Raw genomic sequence first — 21,136 nt, 5'->3', positions numbered from 1 at the left:
ACAAGATATTTTTTGTAGTTGGTTTTGCTCTACCGATTCTCTTCCCCATCCCACAGGGGTGGGGGAGTGAGCGAGTGGCTGTGTGGCGTTTAGTTGCCGACTGGGGCTGAACCACGACAGTCCTTTTTGGTGCCCAACATGGGTCCCAAAAAGTTTGAGGTAATAACAGTTGCTGGTCACAGCATAGACTCTGTTCTCAATATTAATTTATCTGATCTTCACCATAATATTGTGTTTGCTGTGTCTGTTAAAGATTGGTGTTGGTTTTTGTGGTCTGCTGTGCTCTGCAGTGATTAGTGATGTTTTGCCTGGGAGAGTTGTTTTTAAAACAATGGCCTTGAGTTTTATTTGGTATTTTAAGTTTATACTGAAGCTGTTACTGTACGTCGGGCACCACCTCATGGATAGAATTAACAATTATACCTCCTCCTCTGAGAGTTTTTTTTATGGAGGAAATACAGCATGGCACCTTAGCTGCTGACTTCTATAGTACCTCCTTCCTCAATGCAACAACTTTTCATTATCTTGAACAGCCTTGGGTAGTTAAGATACATCTATTAGTATTTCTTTGGTAGATTGTTTCAATGTTGTCTAAGGTTAATAAGCAATTTAAGAATATCATCCAGAGATCTGCCCCAAGGCTTGATAGTTATGAGTGGCAGGGAATGTGGGATAGTATGGGCCAATACCTAGCACAGTGGGCACCTCTAGTGTTCTGGAACTTCATGCCTGAATAAATGCAGAATCCTGAAAAGCTAGTAGAGTATTTTGAGAAAGTATTTTGTCACCCTGGCAACTCCAGAGAGACACAGATCACTGCAACATGCTGGGGCCTGGCCCAAGCCTACCGAGCTCCGTTCAACAGTATTCAGTGCTTCCAAGGGGAAGAGGCGGCCCCTGAACCTAAGACAACAAAGAAAAGGAAAACAACAGGGATTGAGGCCACTCCAACTCCAGCGACACCTACTGCAGCCACTCCAACTCCAGCGACATACCACCGCCATCCCGGCCCCAGTGATGGGCACCGCGGCCATTCCAGCCCCCACAACAGGCCCTGCAGCCAATCAGGCCCCAGTGACAGGCACTGTGGCCACTCTAACCCCCACGACAGGCACTGCAGCTGAACCAGAGGAGGAACCTGTGCCAGTATCGTTGCCCCCATACACAAGAAGAAATCCTGGAAGAGAAAATCAACTCGGTTAGAAAGAGGTGATGGAAGATCACAAGGAGAGGAGGAGGAAGAGGAAGAACTCGTACAAGAAATGGAAACTACCCTATCCCTATCCTTCAGTGAGATGTGAGATATGCAAAAATATTTTGGCTGTCATTCAGGTGAGCACATTGTCACCTGGCTGCTCTGATGCTGGGAAAACAGGGCCAGCAGTCTGGAATTGGAGGGGAAGGAAGCCAAACAACCGGGATCCCTTTCTAGGGAAGGGGGCATTGACAAAGCAATTGGAAAAGGGACACAAGACCTCAGCCTCTGGAGGCAACTCCCGTCTGGTATGAGAGAAAGCTATCCCTTCAAGGTTGATGTTACATATCGCCCAGGAAAATGGACAACTATGGAGAAAGGCATCCAGTATCTAAGGGAATTAGCTGTGCTTGAGGTGATTTATAGTGACCTGGACGATCAACGGCCATCCAAAGATCCTGATGAAGCCGAGTGCACACGACCCATGTGGCGGAAGCTTATATGGACGGCAATATCCTCGTATGAAAACTCATTGGCAGTAATGTCCTGGAAAGATGACAAGGCACCAATGGTGGTGGAGGTGATCGATAAACTCTGGGATTAACAAGGAAATCCCTCTTCTTCTCTTGTCTCAGCTGTGGAAAAACTGTCCCAGAAGGTTCAGCAACTCGAAGAAGATACGTCCTACTCCCCACCTGTACGGACCAGCATCTCAGCTGTTAGGAGTAAGCGTCCCTTTGCTCAAGAGAGAGGAAATACACCAAGGGACACCCTATGCTTTTACCTACATGACCAGGGAGAGGACATGAAGAAGTGGGATAGAACACTTACTTCAACCCTAGAGGCATGGATACGTGAGCTGCAAGGAAAAACAAGCACTCAGGGAGGTTCTTCCAGGAAAGCTGCCACTCCAGTTTCCAGTGAGCAGGTCCCCAGACAAAGGAGTAGAAGTGCTGATTTTATTTCTGATCCTAATAGAGATGCTTCTGATTTGCATTTACTAGAAGACAGTTGCAAACACTGCAATCAGGACTAGAGGGGCCCTGCCTCCAGCCAGTGGAGGAAAGGTATAACTGGGTTTACTGGACCATGTGGATCCAATGGCCTGGCACATCAGACCCACAGGAGTATAAAGCTTTAGTGGACACTGGTGCACAGTGCACCCTAATGCCATCGAACTATATGGGGGCAGAACCCATCAGCATTGCTGGAGTGACAGGGGGATCCCAAGAGCTAACTGTATCGGAGGCCAAAGTGAGCCTCACTGGGAATGAGTGGCAAAAGCACCCCATTGTGACTGGCCCAGAGGCTCCGTGCATCCATGGCATAGACTACTTTAGGGAGAGGGTATTTCAAGGACCCAAAAGGGTACAGGTGGGCTTTTTGTGTAGCTGCCTTGGAGATGGAGGAAATTAGACAGCTGTATACCTTGCCCAGTCTCTCAAAGGACCCTTCTGTTGTGGGGTTGCTGAAGGTTGAAGAACAACAGGTGCCGATCGCCACCACAACAGTGCACTGGCGGCAATATCGCACCAACAGAGACTCTCTGATCCCCATCCATAAACTCATTCACTGACTGGAGAGCCAAGGAATCATCAGCAAGACCCACTCACCCTTTAACAGTCCCATATGGCCAGTGTGGAAGTCTAACGGAGAGTGGAAGCTAACAGTAGACCATTGTGGCCTGAATGAAGTCACTCCACCGTTGAGTGCTGCTGTGCCAGACATGCTAGAGCTTAACTAGGAACTGGAGGCAAAGGCAGCCAAGTGGTATGCCACAACTGATATCGCTAATGCATTCTTCTCAATCCCTCTGGCAGCAGAGTGCAGGCCACAGTTTGCTTTCACTTGGAGGGGTGTCCAGTACACCTGGAATCGACTGCCCCAGGGGTTGAAACACAGTCCTACCATTTGTCATGGACTGATTCAGACTGTACTGGAACAGGGAGAAGCTCCAGAACACCTTCAATATATTGATGACATCATCGTGTGGGGCAATACAGCAGAAGAATTTTTTGAGAAAGGAAAGAAAATAGTCCAAATCCTTCTGAAGGCCAGTTTTGCCATAAAACAAAGTAAGGTGAAGGGACCCGCAGAAGAGATCCAGTTCTTAGGAATCAAATGGCAGGATGGACCTTGTCAGATATCAATGGATGTGATCAACAAAATAGCAGCCACATCTCCAACAACTAGCAAAAAGGAAATGCAAGCGGTTTTGGATGTTGTGGGTTTTTGGAGAATGCATATTCCACATTACAGTCTGATCGTAAGCCCTCTCTATCAAGTGACCCGGAAGAAGAATTATTTCAAACGGGGCCCCGAGCAATGACAAGCCTTTGAACAAATTAAACAGGAGATAGTTCATGCAGTAGCCCTTGGGCCAGTCCGGGCAGGACAAGATGTAAAAAACGTGCTCTACACCGCAGCCGGGGAGAATGGTCCTACCTGGAGCCTCTGGCAGAAAGCACCAGAAGTTCAGCTTTCAATCAAAATACTGCTTTGACAAACAGCACTATGTTGGGCATTGCCCTGCCAACAACAGCTAATTGAAAAATTGAACCAGAAGCAACAACAGGAACAAATCATGGCGGACCAGGCCTTGTATAAGGAATTCTGTAGGATCTGTTGGCCTTTGTATACGCTTGTCACTTGGAAATAGTAGCTGTGACTGCAGGAATAGACATGATTTGCAAAGGTCTTTAGTATTGTTTGAGCACTAACAGGAGCTGGATTTTTGTCTTGCAGAAAGTTTCAGCCCAGATGATGGTGGTTGGCACTTGGAGCAAAGATGTTTCAGCCTTGTTACTGCTGAAGCCAAATGCAAATTTCCCAGGTTTCCTCAGGACAGGGTGTCACGTTCCATTTGGATCTCTCAAATTTACAGGACAACGTACTCTGTGATTTAAACTTTATTTAATGAGCTCACTGAGAAATAAAACAAACAAACATGACAGAGGTTCAGTCCCCTTTTAACTAGACTAATCTATCACATGCATTCTCTTATTCTCCATTCAGGTCATAAGGTTTCATAACTTATAACCAGTACCTCTTAATGTCATGCACCCAAGAGAAAAAGAATAGAATTATTTATCTAGCTGACAGTGAGAGTGCTCATGCTTCCTCCTCTGTCATGGTGCAGGCACCCCCTGTATCACACCGGGAAACATGAAAGCCTGACAGTCCAGATTGCTGTTGGATCTGCTTCAAAAGGGGTAAGATAATGTTTTATGCTCTTCAGCTTGGATGTTTGATCTGTACCATTTCCATAAGTTAGTGGATTCTGAGGAAACTGTCAGACAAAATATAATAGCTGCTGGAGACAGCAATTTCCAGGCAACCTTGGCTGCATAACAGACCTTTAGCTCTGTCTTGCCACCTGTCTTGCCTAAGTGATGCTCTGGCATTCACCTAATGAGGCAGTTCCTAGCATACATCAAGCTCTGGCATGAGCTGGGTTAGCCAAATATCTAAGCAGGATTTGAATGAACGGTCACACAGGGACCTGGAGAACATGTGTGATTATGATGTACTGTTGCAGAGCCAGTCAGGCGATGCTAGCTGTGGCCAGTTTCCTGAAGAGTTTTGAGATAAGAAAGTGAATTGAAGAAGAGGTCTGGGAAAAGGTCAGAATGTTGCTGGGATTTCTTCAGCATAGAAATCATCCTCCTTGACATCTGAAAGCTTGCTGGAACTCATGGGCAACTCTGACTGCTACTACACATGTTTGTCTGTAAGGTCCTGTGTGAGAAAGAGGCATTCCGGCTTGATCAGTGTACAGCACTAGCCTTATTTTGCCACGGTCCACGACAAAAAGGTAAAAAAGTACTTCCCACTCCAATGCACAAAAGAAAGTAGAAACAAAGAGAAAAGGGGAAAGAAGTGAAACATGGCGTAACATCCACCACTGCCTCCTACTCCCTCTACATGGAGCAAACATGCCTATGAAGTTGCTGAACATGAGCAGGAAGCACTGTGAGAACACTGAAAGAAGGCCAGCGTGGTCATCTTAGAGATGGGGTGCAGTATGGGTAGTACAGGCCACCTAAGCCATTGCTGAAATAATTTTACTTACAACTGGCTAATTAATTCATACAGGCAATTTTCAGTACTGGGCATTTCTGAAGAACCTATGTCTTGCTTCCATGTGAACACCCAAATGGAATGAAGCGTGGGAAAAAATGAGTGGAAAAGAGAGGTGATGCATAGAGACAATATTGAACAGGACAAAAATCCAGTGTTAAGTAGGAACTGTAATTCCCAGAGTGAAAAATTGGTACAAAACAAATTACTCACAGTTGTGCTGAGAATACTCCTTCCCCAGTTTCAAGTAGCTGACAACCTTGTAAGACACACTATTGAAAACGTAGACACTGAAAGTTTGTGGCAGAAATTGCAGGACAAATCCGTCTGGCTCAAAACAATGGATTATGTGACCATAATAACCCTCTGACCTGGAAATCTTGGAAATACCAAAAATGCACTGTCTCTTGGTCTTTCTGTGAACCTGAAACAGGAAACGGTTTTCAGGAGTTATTTGGGATTGGGTTCTTATGTCTTTTTCAAGATGAAGGAATGTACAAAAAAATACAGCCAAGTGTCCATGGCTGTTCATGCTCCTTGTGGCTAGATCGTTGCCATTTGGGACAAATGCTGTGCTTACTCTTGAGGTATTTGCCCCATCCTCTTATTGCAGGAACACTCCCAAACCGTGCCTCTATTTTTAGCTTTTATTGCCCATCTTTGTGGTGCAAAATAGCACGTATAAAACTTGGGCCAAGACTACTCTTTGAAAACAACTTGTGCATAGAGCACCTCCAATGAGCAGCACAGTAGTGAGCAAGGAAATCTATGCACACCCCATGGGGCAGGTGGGCACCTCTAGGCAACGTGCTGTAGCAAGGTGTCTGATACCCTCATGACCTATTTGCCTTTCTCAAAACACAAATGGGATTCCCTCCCCACTACAGCTTCTCAACCCCTTGGTCAGGGTTTCTGCTTTGCCCTTAGGAGGGCACATTACAGAAAATAATTCTAGCAATGGATAATGAAACTGACAAGTGGGGCAGAGTTGCAGTACCGATTCATTGACAGTACTATGAAATTTCTAAAGAATATAACTGACTTGAAATAATGTAATCTTTTTGGTTTATTACACTTTTTATGATGCTGTGCTGAACACGGGGAACTGTCATAACCATTGGTGTCCTGCCAATAGATAGAATTAAATTCAAACCTAACCAGAAATCATACTTTTACACTCTGAAATCTGTTTTACCTGGAAAAAAATCTTTTATGATGCTTCAGTTTATCTGGAGAACTATGTATGATCATAAGTTTTAACATGCTTTTTCAATTTCCATGACAAGGGATTATAACTCACTATACAAAAAGGATGTGGACAGGCTGGAAGGGGTCCAGAGAAGGGCCACCAAGATGATCAAAGGATTGGGAAGCTGCCATATGAGGATAGGCTGGGAGAGCTGGGTTTGTTCGGCCTTGAGAAAAGGAGGCTCAGAGGGGATCTCATCACCATCTACCAGTACTTAAGGGGCAGCTACAAAGAAGATGGAGACTCCCTTTTTACACAGAGTCACATGGAGAGGACAAGGGGGAATGGACACAAGTTGCTCTTGGGGAGATTCCGATTGGACACCAGAGGGAAATTCTTCACAGTGAGGACAGTCACCCATTGGAATAATCTCCCCAGGGAAGTGGTTGACTTGGCCATGTTGGACACCTGCAAGAGTCGTCTGGACAGGGTGCTGGGCCATCTTGTCTAGACTGCGCTCTTCCTAGAAAGGTTGGACTAGGTGATCTCTGAGGTCCCTTCCAATCTGTGATTCTGTGAACTCTTTCCATTTAGCTTTCCCTAATTTTGAGGCCAAATAGCGGCTTACACTGATTTGTAAAGTGATGCTGTAAATCATTGTAAGTGTTTAAAAACAACAACAAAAAAAAAAAGGGAGTGAAGAGGCCTCATTGCTTCACACTCTGCCTCACAGTGAAAGCATAAAGGGTCTGTTAAGCAAAATTTGAAATAGTTCAGGAGGAGCCCAGAAGGTTATTTCAGCCAGTAAGTAGCTTTAACTGTTTCAATAAGGACTTAGAGATTCTCTGCACCGCACAGGACTAGGTATTGAGTCTTCCTCATTCCTTTCTACAGTGTCCCTAGCCTTGTAGCTAACAGAATATGAAGCACCTTGTTCCGCAGTGCTCTCAAGCCCATATCTGCAGCTACTTTGGTGGTTTGGCATGTGCCATTTTTGCTGTTTTATAGGCAGCGTGTGTAAGGTTTTGGTGCATTTTGTACTGGCTGACTAATCAGGTGTTGAAACTGAGGTTTGAATGGTGGTGCCTGCATGCCAAGAGCTGCTTCTTGTCATTAAGGTCTCTCTGGCTGCAGCTCCTTCCTCATGTCAGACTAAAGGACATTGGAATACAAAGGTAGTTTGGATAGATGTGAGGGTGGTAGAGGGGCTTAGGTATTGTGGGAAGGTGTGAACTCAACATGGAGGCCATCCTCCTCCAGTCACATTGGCGCTGGATGCAATTCTCTCTGATGAACCTTTGATACCTCCTTTATTGTAAATAATTTAAATAATTGTTGGTTCTCTCACTTATTTTTTTTCCTCACTTGACCTTTGCCTACAGAAGAGCACACTCTCCTGTCCAACTTGTGCTTTAGCTTTAATTATTAGGCCAATGAAAAGTGAGAGGAAGGGAAAATGATAGGTTTGCCATCACTCTGATGGCTTTGACTAGAAGTTAGTGAGAGAGCGAGACTGCCGTGCACTATTTCCTATTCCACATTGTGGTGTGTTTAACATAAATAAGACTATGGCTGTGCTGTAGAATGGAAATATGTAGTATTGCTAATACTATTGGCCCTGTTGATGTTTTTAAACATAAATGTTTAGCTACTTTGCCAAGATCTAACACTATGTCATGTTTGGCTTAGAGTAAAATGAAATATAGGGCTTTGACTTGTATGATGACAGACCGGCATATACTGCTAAGCTAAAAAGCTTGTTTAGCTTCTCAACATTGTTGCTGGGTAAATCCATGGTCTGGAAAAAAAGTCTCTGTTGGGTTTCTTGATATTGTGAAGCCACATCCACTAATAAGCCTCTTGTTTAAGAGTTTTCTTGCATTGAATCCAGTGTTTATTTTTGTAATAATGAGAACTAACATCAATTTATAAAACTGTGTGGCAACGACAGCTTTCAAAACTAGTGTGCTTACTATAGTTTCAGTTACAGCTGCAAGGTTATGCTAGCAACATTAATAAGATTATGAAGCGCGTTTTAATAACATTATATATATTATATATAACATGCATCTAACATAGAAGCCAAAATGTTCTTAGCTTATTAACAGAGCTCTGATTTTGTTATGTTAAGGGTTTTAATGTTGGGAATTTTTATTATTTTTAATTTCTGGAACAAAAAAAAGGCAGAGAAGAAATAGCTTTGTTTTAGATATTTTTATGTGGCCTGAAATTGGCAGGCATAGGCAGGTACATCTATTCCAGGTGTGACCAGCTCAAGATAGAATATGTGGAGGTTAGGCCTTTCCCTAGGGAATGTTCATCTCTCTGGGCCAGACCTGTTAAGAGAAGAGAGCCCCTGTAGATTTTGAGGTACTTCTGTGAAAAATGCAATTGAATTACTGTTTCTCTCTCAACTTCCTTTAGGAAAAAACAAAACAAAACAAAACACCACCACATTACTGAGGTCCTATTCTAAGAGGTGCAAAGAATGCCAAAGTGCCATTACGGTTTACTAGGTACACTGCCATGATCTCAATTGTACAGGAATATTCATGTTTAAATACTGAAATTTCCATCTCTGGATGTGGAAGTTCTTGCAAACTATATGTATATGATGTGAGAAACTAAAAGAAAATAGTTCTTGTGCTGAAAATAAAAAAAAACCTGCTTAGTGTATTCAATTAGGAATTTAAGAAGAAATATCCCTTAGAATTTTGAAAGAATTAACTTGCCATACTTGTAACTATTTTGCAGATAAACAGATTTAGAAACATTTACCTAATTAATGAGTGACATTTTTAGAGCAAAAAAACCCCAGTGCAATTAGGGTTTTCTTAATTTAAATGGAAAGCCAAAAACCAAAATGTCTTTCAATTGAAAAGAAATTAAAATATATATTTAAGTGAATGCAAAAATTAAAATACAAATATTTCTCATAGTGAATGTAAAAGGAAAGAGCTTGATAACGAAAAATCTTTAATTACTGGGATAGAATTGAGTAGAAAATTGATGTGTCCTTTCATAAGTCTTTATTGCTTAATTGATTATTGTGTTCCGTATGAAGATGTAATCAGGAGACTGAGATAAGCACTATCTTGTAACCTTTAACATTTAAGGGAAATATGTGCCCCTACAGTTTAACATAGCGAGGCATATGGACTGATCCCCTCAGGGACTGTTCTACAAAACACAAATCAGGTGTGCCATCGAGGCTTTGTGGAAAGTCAGGATAATATCTGATTTGCTCTGCCTTCATCCTATCCCTGCAATACAGCGGCAATATGCGTTAATACAGTGCCAAAATGGCTAAGTGTTGCCTAATGCTGTAAAATCACTGCATCAAAAGCTGGCAGAGCACTAAGGCAACGACAGTCATGGTGATACGAGCCACGGTGGAAGAAGCACTTCACAATGTTGTCCTGGCTATCACACTATTTCTTCTGCATCTTCTTCATTCTGAATAGGAACTTACTTACAGCAAAGTACTGGACTTCAGCACCTCCATCCTTGCACAGAACTGCTCTTTCTTGTCTCTCCAGATGCAGGCAGCTAAAAAGAGGAGCTAGATTAAATGCTGTTGGATGCAAAGCCAAAGCCTACTGGGGCTAGTTAAGGAGAAAACTCAGTCTTTAGTGGCATGTTCTCTCCAGGAAATGCAGTAGGTTAAAGCTTTACATTAAGAGCAGAGTTTTGATTAGCAGTAGTAACACGCAGTCTGGATAAAACAGAGAATAGGATGACATAAAAGTTCTGCTGTAGATCCCTCAGAATCACATTTGTGTTTGACCCTAGACCTCCACATTGCACAAACACTCTGTGGGGAATTGCGTCAGGAGAATTTTTTTTTTTAAGTGGTTGGCAAAAGTTGGAGAAAAAGTGAGGTCAACAGTGGAATGACACAAATAGCCCTGGATGTGACAGCTCAACAATTTCTTTGTCAAAGAAAGAAATAATGAGAAGTGAAGCCATTTCATTGCTGTATGTGAGGGAAGTGTGTGCTCATTTTGGCTGAGAAGGGGTTAATTCTCTTCACTGTAGCACCTGTAGTACTCAGGGACCTTTCCAGCTTCCCGCGCTCTGCCATGTGGGCGGGAGGCTGGGAGGGGCGGGGCCACGGCCGGGGCAGCTGACCCCGACTGGCCAATGGGATGTTCATTCCATACCATGTGATGCCGTGACCAGTATATTAACGGGGGTGGTTGGGCAGGTAGGCAGTTGTGGCTTGGGGGCTGGTGATGTCAGGTTGGTGGGTGGTTGTGTCATGTGTGGTTTGTTTTGGTGGTTCATTCCCCTTCCCCCCCTGCCCTGAGTTTTGTGCCTCTCATTGTTTTCCTTTCCATTGCATTTTTGTTGTTGTTGTTTTAATTATTAAACTGTTCTTATCTCAACCCATGGGCATTACCCTTCTGATTCGCTCCCCCGTCCCACTGGTGGGGGAGTGAGTGAGCAGCTGTGTGGGGCTGAGTTGTTGGCTAAACCACAACAAAGTGAATAAGTTAAAAAAATGAAGAAAGGTATTGATCAGAAGAAATAAATAACCCTGAAACATATAATGATGAGACAATCCAGTTCAATTTAAAAAGAACAACAAGGAGGCCAAACTTTGGGAATGCGAAGTCAAGTCCCAGGCAAGCTGAAAAATACTCTAGGGACAACATCACCGACTGCCTTGAGACAGATACTAGGAATAAGTAGCGAGACTACAAGGAAAAGAAGATTGATTGGCAAGGTCACAGCTGAAAGGATAGGAACTACAGGGTAAAATAAGAATTGCCAAGAGTCATGCTGGCTTACACCTTGAGAAAAGATTGATGCCAGTAGACTAACTTTAGTCCTTTCCAAACAAAAGGAGAACAACAGAAACCAGACTGATGCTGAATGCAGGGAGGAGGTAAATTTGGGGTGGCTTGGTGTTTTCTCTCAGGTTTTTTATGATGATGTTGAACTGAGACAAAGACTTTAAATGGCAATGAATGGACAAAAATGAGAAGGTTCTCTTGGAGAGGTGAATTAGATTTTGGGAATAAGTGATGTTACATACTGCTGGAGAGAAAGTAATTTTGTTCAGATTCCCTTAGAGAAATAATGTTTCCCTGAAAGAAATGGTTGAATGATGGGATTATAATAGGATAATAAGATAATTGGATTATCTTTAGGGATTCATTATTCAAAAGAAAAGCAATGTAAATAGCTTGACAAGGGCCCTATCATGTGTGCTGCTTCATCATTTCCTGCAACATACTTGCTGGTTAATGAATCTTTCCTGTCACATACATAGGAGGGATAGTAGTGTTAGGTTAATGGTTGGACTTGATGATCTTAGAGGTCTTTTCTAACCTTAATGATTCTTTGATTCTATCATATGGTTATAATAATTTCTCTTCTCTAAAGAAAAAAAGTTTTCTTCTCTGCTTTTCATCTTCAACTACCTTGGAGCTGACCGAATGGACCAGTAGCTCTTTCTCTAGCAGATTGTTCCAATAGGTTGATTTTTCATTTCCTGCTTTGCTGAAATACAGGCTTTATTGGAGGGGGTATGTTCAAAGTTCAAAGCCAAGGAACAACTTTTTAAGCTTTGCAGCTGCTCCTTCTCAAAGATGCTTCAGTAGTGAATTCACAGACTAACACCTTTTTCTCTCTATGTCCTGTAACTAAAATCCTTTTTCTGCCTTTTTCTCCCCATGTAAAATGTTTCCCCCGTATTTCTCAAAAACTGACATAATCAATGTTAATTTCTGAGGTTTCCCCTTCACCTATGAGATCCTGCAATTTCCTCTTCATGTATACTTATTTTACCATATTGCTCCTATCCAAAGCCTCATTACAATTTCACAGAGAGCACAATGGCTCACTTATAATTTTGTTTTGTTGTAATTTCCAGGAAGATAAGATTTCTAGAGACTGCCTGAAAACATGTTATTTTGTGTTTCCTTTTTTCTTTTTTTTTCTTCTCTGTTCTTTCATTTATACTGTTGGGCACATTATTGGAATACTTATGATAGTGCCCTGCGTACGTCCTGCTGTTTCCTTTATTTATCGCACAATTTCTCATAACTTTGTCATCGTAGACCCTAATTGGGCACCTACTTCTTGCAGTACCTTTGTATGGGACCTGTCATTGTTCTTATTCCCTGTGTTGGTCAGACATGCCTTCTAATCCTAACTGTGACTCTGGTAAAAAGTTTTTGCAATTGTAACAGAAAATGATGGCCTTACACAGTGATTGCAGTATTAGTTTGTTCACACCCTCCTCTTTAAAAGACCAGTCAGATAAAGAACACAAGTGTAACCGCTTCAGTTGGTACATCCAGAAGCCCAGGCCTAACTCCCTGATGTTCACCTCGGTCTGCAAATTCCACCTTCTTCAGACTGATCTCCTCTAGTATTTAGCCAGATATTACCCTCACTTCCCGCCACCCCCACCTCTGCCAATAAGGAAAGCAACTCAGCTGCCTCTGAAAGGTGAGAACTGTGCTTACCTTATGACTGCTGAAATATATATATTCTTTTTAAAGGGGGAATGACACTCATCTGGTCAGGTACTGTGGGAGTCTCATGCTGGATTCAGAGGCAAACTACCACCCCATTTGAAATAGTGTTGGGGAACATCAAAGATATCCTGAACCTCCTGAATTACGAAAATAGGTAAACTGCTAGAGAAGAGAGCACTTCACAAGGTGTCCACCCAGCGAAAAGATGCTTCATTCTCTCCTTAAGGAATTAAGGAATGGCTAAGCTGTGTCAGAAACCACTGCAAGTATGACAAGTTTTCCTGTCCAGGGAAAGATGCAATTTATTTCTGATACTGGATGAAAACATAATTTTTCTGTCCCTATCTGTCCCAGCATCAAATACATGATCATTAGAGTGATAGACTGCAATCAAGCATTCACATAAAAATCTTTGCACAGCATAGATATATTGGGGTAAAGGATGACTTTATCAACCTTATCCTGGATTAGTGAAGGACAGCTTGGCTCCCAGAAGCTGCCTCTGGGTTCCTGATCGCTCTGTCACAATGCAGTAGTTTAGTGAATTGACAATGTCCATCCCTGAAGGTGTTAAAGTTCATAAATATTAAAGACAATTGCAAGAAACTGAAGAACAGTGTTGGAGAATAGTGTGGGTGAGTACATGAGAGATACAACTCAGTTTTCTTGAAGACAATATAAGGCACAGGTGAAAAAAACAATCATAGCTATGCATGTGCACAAATAGTCTCAGGAAGAAGAGGTGGGGGAGATCTGCTGTTGACAGAGTTACAAAGACATCAGCCTCTTGTTCAGCAATGGAGAGGGAGATATGAAGAGCATACCATACAGGCTATTCATTTGTTGTAGGCATATTATAGGCAGAGGTTGAAAAATCTGATAGCCTAGGCAGATTTACTTCCTCTGTCGGAAAAGGCAATATAGTTAATTTATAATCACACAGACAAAACAAGAATGATCTGCAAAATGGAATGATTTATATGCAAGGAGGGACTGAATAGCCCAGCACTTTAAGTCAGAAAGAAAAGGTATATAAGTGAGCTCTGCAATGGCAGAATCTCTGAAGGGAGTGTTAGGCAACAGATACTCCCTGTTATTCTCAAAAAAAAAAAAAAAAAAAAAAAAAAAAGGAATTAAGCCCTCAGGGAGCAATTTAAATAACAAAAAAATAATCTTTCTGCTTAGCACATGCTTAACAATTGTGGCTCCTTGCCACAGGAGGCTGAGGGTCTAAAGAGTTAAGTGAATGCATAAAGCACACAAAAGCATTAAAAAGTCCACTGTGGTTTATTAACCATGAAGACTCAGGAACAAACTGTAGCTGAGGAAGTCTCTGAGTTGCAGGTGGGGAAGTTCTGGAAAGACATTATTATTCTATTAGGATATCTAAGCACTGTTCTATTAGGTTACTAAAGACTGTCATATCTGTCTAGAATAGCATGACATTACCTGTACTACTTCTTCAGAACTACACTGCTGGTCTCTGTCAGAGACAGGACATGGCTTAGATGGTCCTTTCATAGGACCCAGCCCAGCTGCTTTTCCTCTCCAGCCAAAAGGAATCTGACACTTGCCAGCGGGAGACTAAGCAAGGACTATGTTTTGTGGTCACTCTGGTTTAGTGAAAGGATATGATCTGTCTTTGGTAAGGTGGCAAAGGAAAGAAATACTGAACACCGCATCTACCTTATTTTTCACTTCCTTGTATTTCTTTACCTTATAGACGGCGACTGTTCTAAGCGTAAGGATTTATTATCAGCATCTTTTCAGAAATTGATTGTGAAACTGCACATCTGTCTTACCTTGTTTTCTTGAAAACTTTCTTCTGCTTTCTGAGCCCCATGGTCCACTCAGGGGCCAGTCCCTCTTATGTTGCTTTAGCTGGAGCAGTTGTGACTGATCCACTGCTGGTTCTTCTATCAGCCCTGTTTTTTGCCTTGCTCCATGTGCTGCCAAAGCAGCCTGCCTGAGCTATTCCATAGGCACAGGGAGCACAGCAGCTAGGGGAACAACTGCCCTGTATAATGCTTTCATATCACTTCACTACACCAGAATGTAGTTAGGCCACATGAGAGAGAAATTACCACAAAGGCTTCAGCAGGCACAATAGCATCAATGAAGTCAGGGAATTACTCCTGCAGATGTCTGACACGATCAGTCCTACTTAGTTTAATTACACTGCTCAATGAACAACAAAACAGATGTTCCTGTAGTCCAGTCCTTTTTATTTTTCTGTGTAGGGTATTTCCCCCAACACGTCTGGCTAATTTAGTATTCAATGAAGAATGGTAAATTAATTAATTGAACTTATAATTATTTAAAAAGCGAACTGTGCTCTAAGAGTTTACATTTTTCCACATAACTGCATTCACCAGGCAGCTTTAGGATACAACCAAATTCACACTACAGGAAAAGATATCAATTCAATGATCTTAAGAGTTAATAAGGATATTGTGATGTTTGGAAGGTTGTGCTAATAGACTGTTCAGTGTGTTAAGATAGGGCTTCTCTGAAAGGAAGTCCTCAGGGCTTTCACACACATCCCAGAGCCTATTTGAAAGCTCCGACAGTCTCTGGTCAAAGCTAAATTGAGACAACCTGCTTAAATCTGCAGGGTGATGACAGAGGCACTCAAAACCTTTTGCCTCCTGGCAAGGTTTGCAGTCTATACTTTTTCTGTCTGTTCCCAAGGCAGATCCCTCCACATTATATGCAGCACAAAGTTACTCAGAGACTATTCCTGCTGAAAAGTACAAGGTGGAAGTAGAGTTATAATTATTTAAAATACCGTGCTTTTAACTCATCAGTAGCCAGAGCTCCCCAGGAAGTTTATACAACACAGCTGTTTTGGAGATCAGAACAAAATGTAACTCTCTTGTAGCTGTGAGTCAAAATAAATGGGGCACGCAAAGCTGAAGAGATGAGCAGACATGCAAATGACAGACCAGGTCAGTTCTGCAAAAGAGATAACTTCTAGGCCCCCCTCCAAATCCCAAGTCACAGCTACTTGATTAGCATTCTTCTGCAGGCCAGCTCCTCCTTGAGTCTAGGAGGAGCCCAGAAACACCAGCAGAGGGATGTTGTCAGAGCTGTGGGGACAAGGATCTCTTGTGGCTTGGGATTAAATACGATGAAGGGGATCTTCTCAAATTCACCTAGATGTTCCCAGTTTTTGTTGGGTACTAAGGTGTCCAATTAACTGTGAATTTAATGGTCAAGCTAGCTGAATATTTTCTATCATCTGGCAAGGCAGGGAGGTGGTTCTGTTTTGCAAATGGTGGTACCCCAAATCCTTCAGTCATGGAAGCAGGAAGCCCTGAGAACCAGGGCTGGTGTCGGGGTCCAGTCTGAGTCTGGGCTCAATGCAGCCTAGGGGCAGAGGTAACCTTTCAGCAGCCTTTTAATTTCCCTTCAGCAGGTTGTCACCTCTGTGACATTTTTTATGTCTTCTAGTCATCTCTTCCGTATTATCCAAGTGGAGTCTTCTTCCCCTCACTTCTCATGCCATATAGGCCATGCTTGGCCACTCCACATCCCAGGAAGCCCCATACTTGGCTTGGTAGTCTGCACATAGCTGAAAACAGTCAGCTCTTGGTTCTACATAGCTGGGTCTAGGGTGAGAAGGAAGGAGGGAAAATGTGGTTCTGGACAGGGAAAGACAAGACCTCTGACTGAAGTTAGGTTAAATTTTACGTCACCTTTAAAACTGGAATTAAGTAATTGTATTAAAGCATGAGTTTTGATTACCTGTTGCCTCACAAACCACATAAAAGCAAATTTTCAATACTTTGGATAAAAAAGGATATGAGATTTTTTTTTGCCAGGAAGCACTGTTATATAGATTTCTGACTCCCTGTCCAAGATGAGCAGAGATGTTGGCGTCAGACCCTTTGATCAATGGTAAACCTGTGCTCTTACTCAGGGGCTTATTCCCACTGGTGCTTTAGCAAGAAAGCACCAGTGTGCAGGTTGTGGCTACCTCTCTCTTAGTGCTCACTCTATGTATGTGGAGATCAGGCAGCTGAAGTCTGCCCTTGTGGGAAGTTTGGCACTGCTGTTGCAGTATGCTTAGCTCACCCAAATATTGCTCTCCATCGTGACACAAATAGAAGCAGCAATCCAGCAAACTGTCCATCAGAAATGAAAGCCACATTTAGAACCGAAGCAGAAACATTTCTTCAAAAATTTTTTCAGTAGAACTCCAGAAAGATGTCAGAGAGACAGGTGGCTGGAGGTTGTAACTTTAAGAGGTTCCTCGTTTTTCTCCTCCACTTAGTGTCCAAGGCCCATCTTACTGTGAGCAGCTGAAGGTCAGGTACCTCTGAAGGGAGGGTGAGATACCAAAATATTCATAAAGTTCCCCCAGCACGAAAGTTCTTTGCTAGTGTATGAATCAACACATTGAATGCTGATAGCATTATGCCTAGTGCATTTTGGTTCAACTCAACACTTTCACCAGGGCTTTTATACAGTCTTTGTGCTACCAAGCCTTTTAAAAGCAGAAGATCAGGCTCTATAAAGAAAGAGATTTCCTTAGAAACTGCGAGTGGTAAGAAATAAATATATTTTGGAGTACTTTTCCATTACCTTTTTTTTTCTTTCTGTCTTTAAGGAACAGTTGGGTTACATTTTAATGTTTACTTTATAGCCCGAAGCCTCCATTTTAATGAAAAGCAAAAGTTATGTTTCTTGTGGACTCCTCTATTCCTGAAACTGAGACAGGGAGTTGCACATCTGCTTTCCGAGGTTCACCTCTGCAATCAGGACAATTAGAAGGGTGTCTTTGAAAATTACTGTGGCTGGATTGTGCAGGCTCTGGCTAAAGATTTTACTGTCATTTTTTTGGATCCTGCCCTGGCTTGGCACTGAGCAAACAAAAGGGAATGCAAGAATATGATCAGCTTTGATGCAATGCTTGTTGTTTGAAACTAATATTATGCACTGGGAAGCTGTTATCATTAGAACAGTTACAGCAACAATGGGAAATGATCTGTGCAGATGCCAGGAAGCATGACTATAATCTTGCACTCCCATGTGCCTTTGGTGCACACAGATTTCTCCAAGTCTTGAATGTAGCATGGTTCACTGCACCAATAGAAAAGCAGGTGTCAGGTGCTGCAGAAAAGTGTATTTGCAACACAAGGTACTCACTGGCAGTGTGCCTGGTAGTGCTTGGAGGCTTGTGCGCAGTATTAAGATGCCACACAGAGCCATCAGTCTGGATCTGGTACGTACAAGGTCATTATGCAGCAGTGCAAACGGACACCATTTAAAAAAAAGGTCAACTGCATCTTTGCTTACTGCTAGCAGTGCAGTAAAGGTGGCTGTTTTCTGCTCTTGAGAACTGATGGCATGGCCAGCCTCCATAGCTGAGGGTAGTGCCCTTTCATGAGGTTGTAATGACTTATGGCACTGACTGCCAAATGAATATTAGGAATCCAGGTCTTACAAGCTGCATAGAAAAAGAAATGTCATGAAAGTTTTCAGGCCATACCTTATGTTGCGTTAATAGTAGGAGTCTGAGAAGTGGCTAGGGGGAGGCCCTACTGTTGAGTCACAAAGTTCAGACAGGGCCCCCTTGTTTTCTAAACTCCTTCTCAGAGAGGAGTCTAGGTGTGGCTAAGTCCAGTCTTAGTCTCAGACTTGGTCAACGGTTTATTTTCTAAGGATTGTAGATGTAACCACCCATCAGAGTATTTGTTGTTAGTAACTAATTTGGCATCTGCCTAGGATGGTCACATTCAATGAGAATGATCATGGCTAGATTAATGTATTGCATGATTTGTTAAAGCAACAGGTACACAGGTTCTTTGAATTACTGGTGATAGAATTGCTGCTTACAAGACACACACAAATACTAGGAAAATTAGTAACACTGCTAGGCTACAAGTGCATTAAGCAAATATGAATATGAAGTGACTCTAATGCATTGGAGATTTAAAGTGAAACTATAGAGAATTTTCTAAGTTCTCCCGGGGAAACACTTGGTGTAGCCAAGTGCTCAAGTCTTAGCCAATGGCGTCCCAATGTGGGGGGGAAGAGAGGCTCAGCCTGTCAACTGATCCCAGAAGTCAGAGTGGTACGCGATGGTATCTCCCCTAACACCCTTTTTCTCTTAACCTAATTTATACTATTTTTTACCTTTCAGGTGGAGCTTGAGTGACTCTAGTCATACATACCTTTATTGTGATTGGTGTAAAATTTCCTTGCTTCACCCAGTGAGGGGTGGTTGCACCTTAGAGGCAGGTAGCTTTCGGGATGGAGGTGTGTTTTGGTTTTATAATGATAAAAATGACAGCATTTTGTCAAAAGCATGACAGACTGTTGGCTCAGGGTAGCAAATGTGCCATGTACCAGCTCCATGGTAGTGCGAGTTCCCATTTGTCACAGAGCCTGGCCAAGTGTGCAGTGTACCAGCACCACGGTCACAGAGCCTGGCCAAGTGTGCAGTGTACCAGTTCCATGGTCACAGAGCCTGGCCATGGTGTCTCCACACCACTCCACCCTCTGGACAAATCCTTTTAGAGTCAGTACAAGTTCTCCTGGCATTGCTGACATCTAAGGTTATGAGCCTAGGGAACTTCCATGGAATGGATTTCTCAGCTGTCAGCCACACACTACCCTGGTGGGGGAGAAGACCGGCTTGACTGAATAGGGAGCTTTGGCTGGAACTCAAGAAAAAAAGGAGAGCTTACCGCCTTTGGAAGAAGGGGCAGGTGACTCAGGAGGACTACAAGGATGTTGTGAGGTTATGCAGGGAAAAGATTAGGAAGGCGAAAGCCAAGCTGGAACTTAAACTGGCCACCACCGTTAAAGATAACAAAAAATGCTTTTATAAATATATCAGTGATAAAAGGAGGGCAAGGGAGAATCTCCCTCCTTTATTGGATGCAGCAGGTAACCTTGCCAGGAAAGATGAGGAGAAGGCTGAGGTACTTAATGCTTTCTTTGCCTTAGTCTTTAATAGTCAGACTGATCATCCTCGGGGTTGTCAGGCCCCTGTGCTGGGGGATGGAGCTAGTATGCAGAATGAAGTCCCAGTTGTTGAAGAGGTGGCAGTCACCGACCTGCTTCTTCACCTGGATGTTCACAAGTCCATGAGGCCGGATGGGATCCACCCGAGGATACTGAGGGAGCTGGCAGAGGAGCTTGCCAAGACACTCTCCGTCAGTTATCAGCAGTCCTGGTCAACTGGGGAGGTCTCAGATGACTGGAAACTAGCAAACGTGATACCCCTCTACAAGAAGGGTTGGAAGGAGGATCCGGGGAACTACAGGTCTGTCAGCCTGACCTTGGTGCCGGGAAAGGTCATGGAGCGGATCATCTTGAATGCCATTATGCAGAACATGTGGGACAACCAGGGCATCGGGCTCAGCCAGCATGGGTTTATGAAAGGGAGGTCCTGCCTCACTAACCTGGTCTCCTTCTATGATAAGGTGACCCACTTAGTGGATGAGGGGAAGGCTGTGGACGTTGTCTGCCTGGACTTTAGTAAGGCCTTTGACACTGTCTCCCACAGCATTCTCCTGGAGAAGCTGGATGCTCACAGCTTGGACAAGTGCACTCTGTGCTGGGTTAAAAACTGGCTGGACAGCCAAGCCCAGAGAGTGGTGGTGAAGGGAGTCAAATCCAGTTGGCGGCCAGTCACAAGTGGTGTTCCCCAGGGCTCAGTGTTGGGCCAGTCCTGTTCAATATCTTCACTGATGATCTGGATGAGGGAATTGAGTGCACCCTCAGTAAGTTTGCAGATGACACCAAGCTGTGTGGAAGTATCGATCTGCTGGAGGGCAGGAAAGCCCTACAGAGGGACCTGGACAGGCTGGATCAATGGGCCGGAGCCAACGGTAAGAGATTCAACAAGGCCAAGTGCTGGGTCCTGCACTTGGGTCACAACAACCCCATGCAACGCTACAGGCTTGGGGAGGAGAGGCTGGAGAGCTGCCTGGAGGAAAAGGACCTGGGGGTGTTGGTTGACAGCTGACTGGATGTGAGCTGGCAGTGTGCTCAGGCGGCCAAGAAAGCCAATGGCATCCTGGCTTGTATCAGGAACAGTGTGGCCAGCAGGAGCAGGGAGGTGATTGTGCCCCTGTACTCGGCACTGGTAAGGCCGTACCTCGAGTACTGTGTGCAGTTTTGGGCCCCTCACTACAAGAAGGACATCGAGTTGCTGGAGCATGTCCA

The sequence above is a fragment of the Phalacrocorax carbo genome, chromosome 4 (assembly GCF_963921805.1).
Source record: "Phalacrocorax carbo chromosome 4, bPhaCar2.1, whole genome shotgun sequence".
NCBI classification, from domain to species: domain Eukaryota; kingdom Metazoa; phylum Chordata; class Aves; order Suliformes; family Phalacrocoracidae; genus Phalacrocorax; species Phalacrocorax carbo.
Note: the sequence above shows the minus strand (reverse complement) of the source record.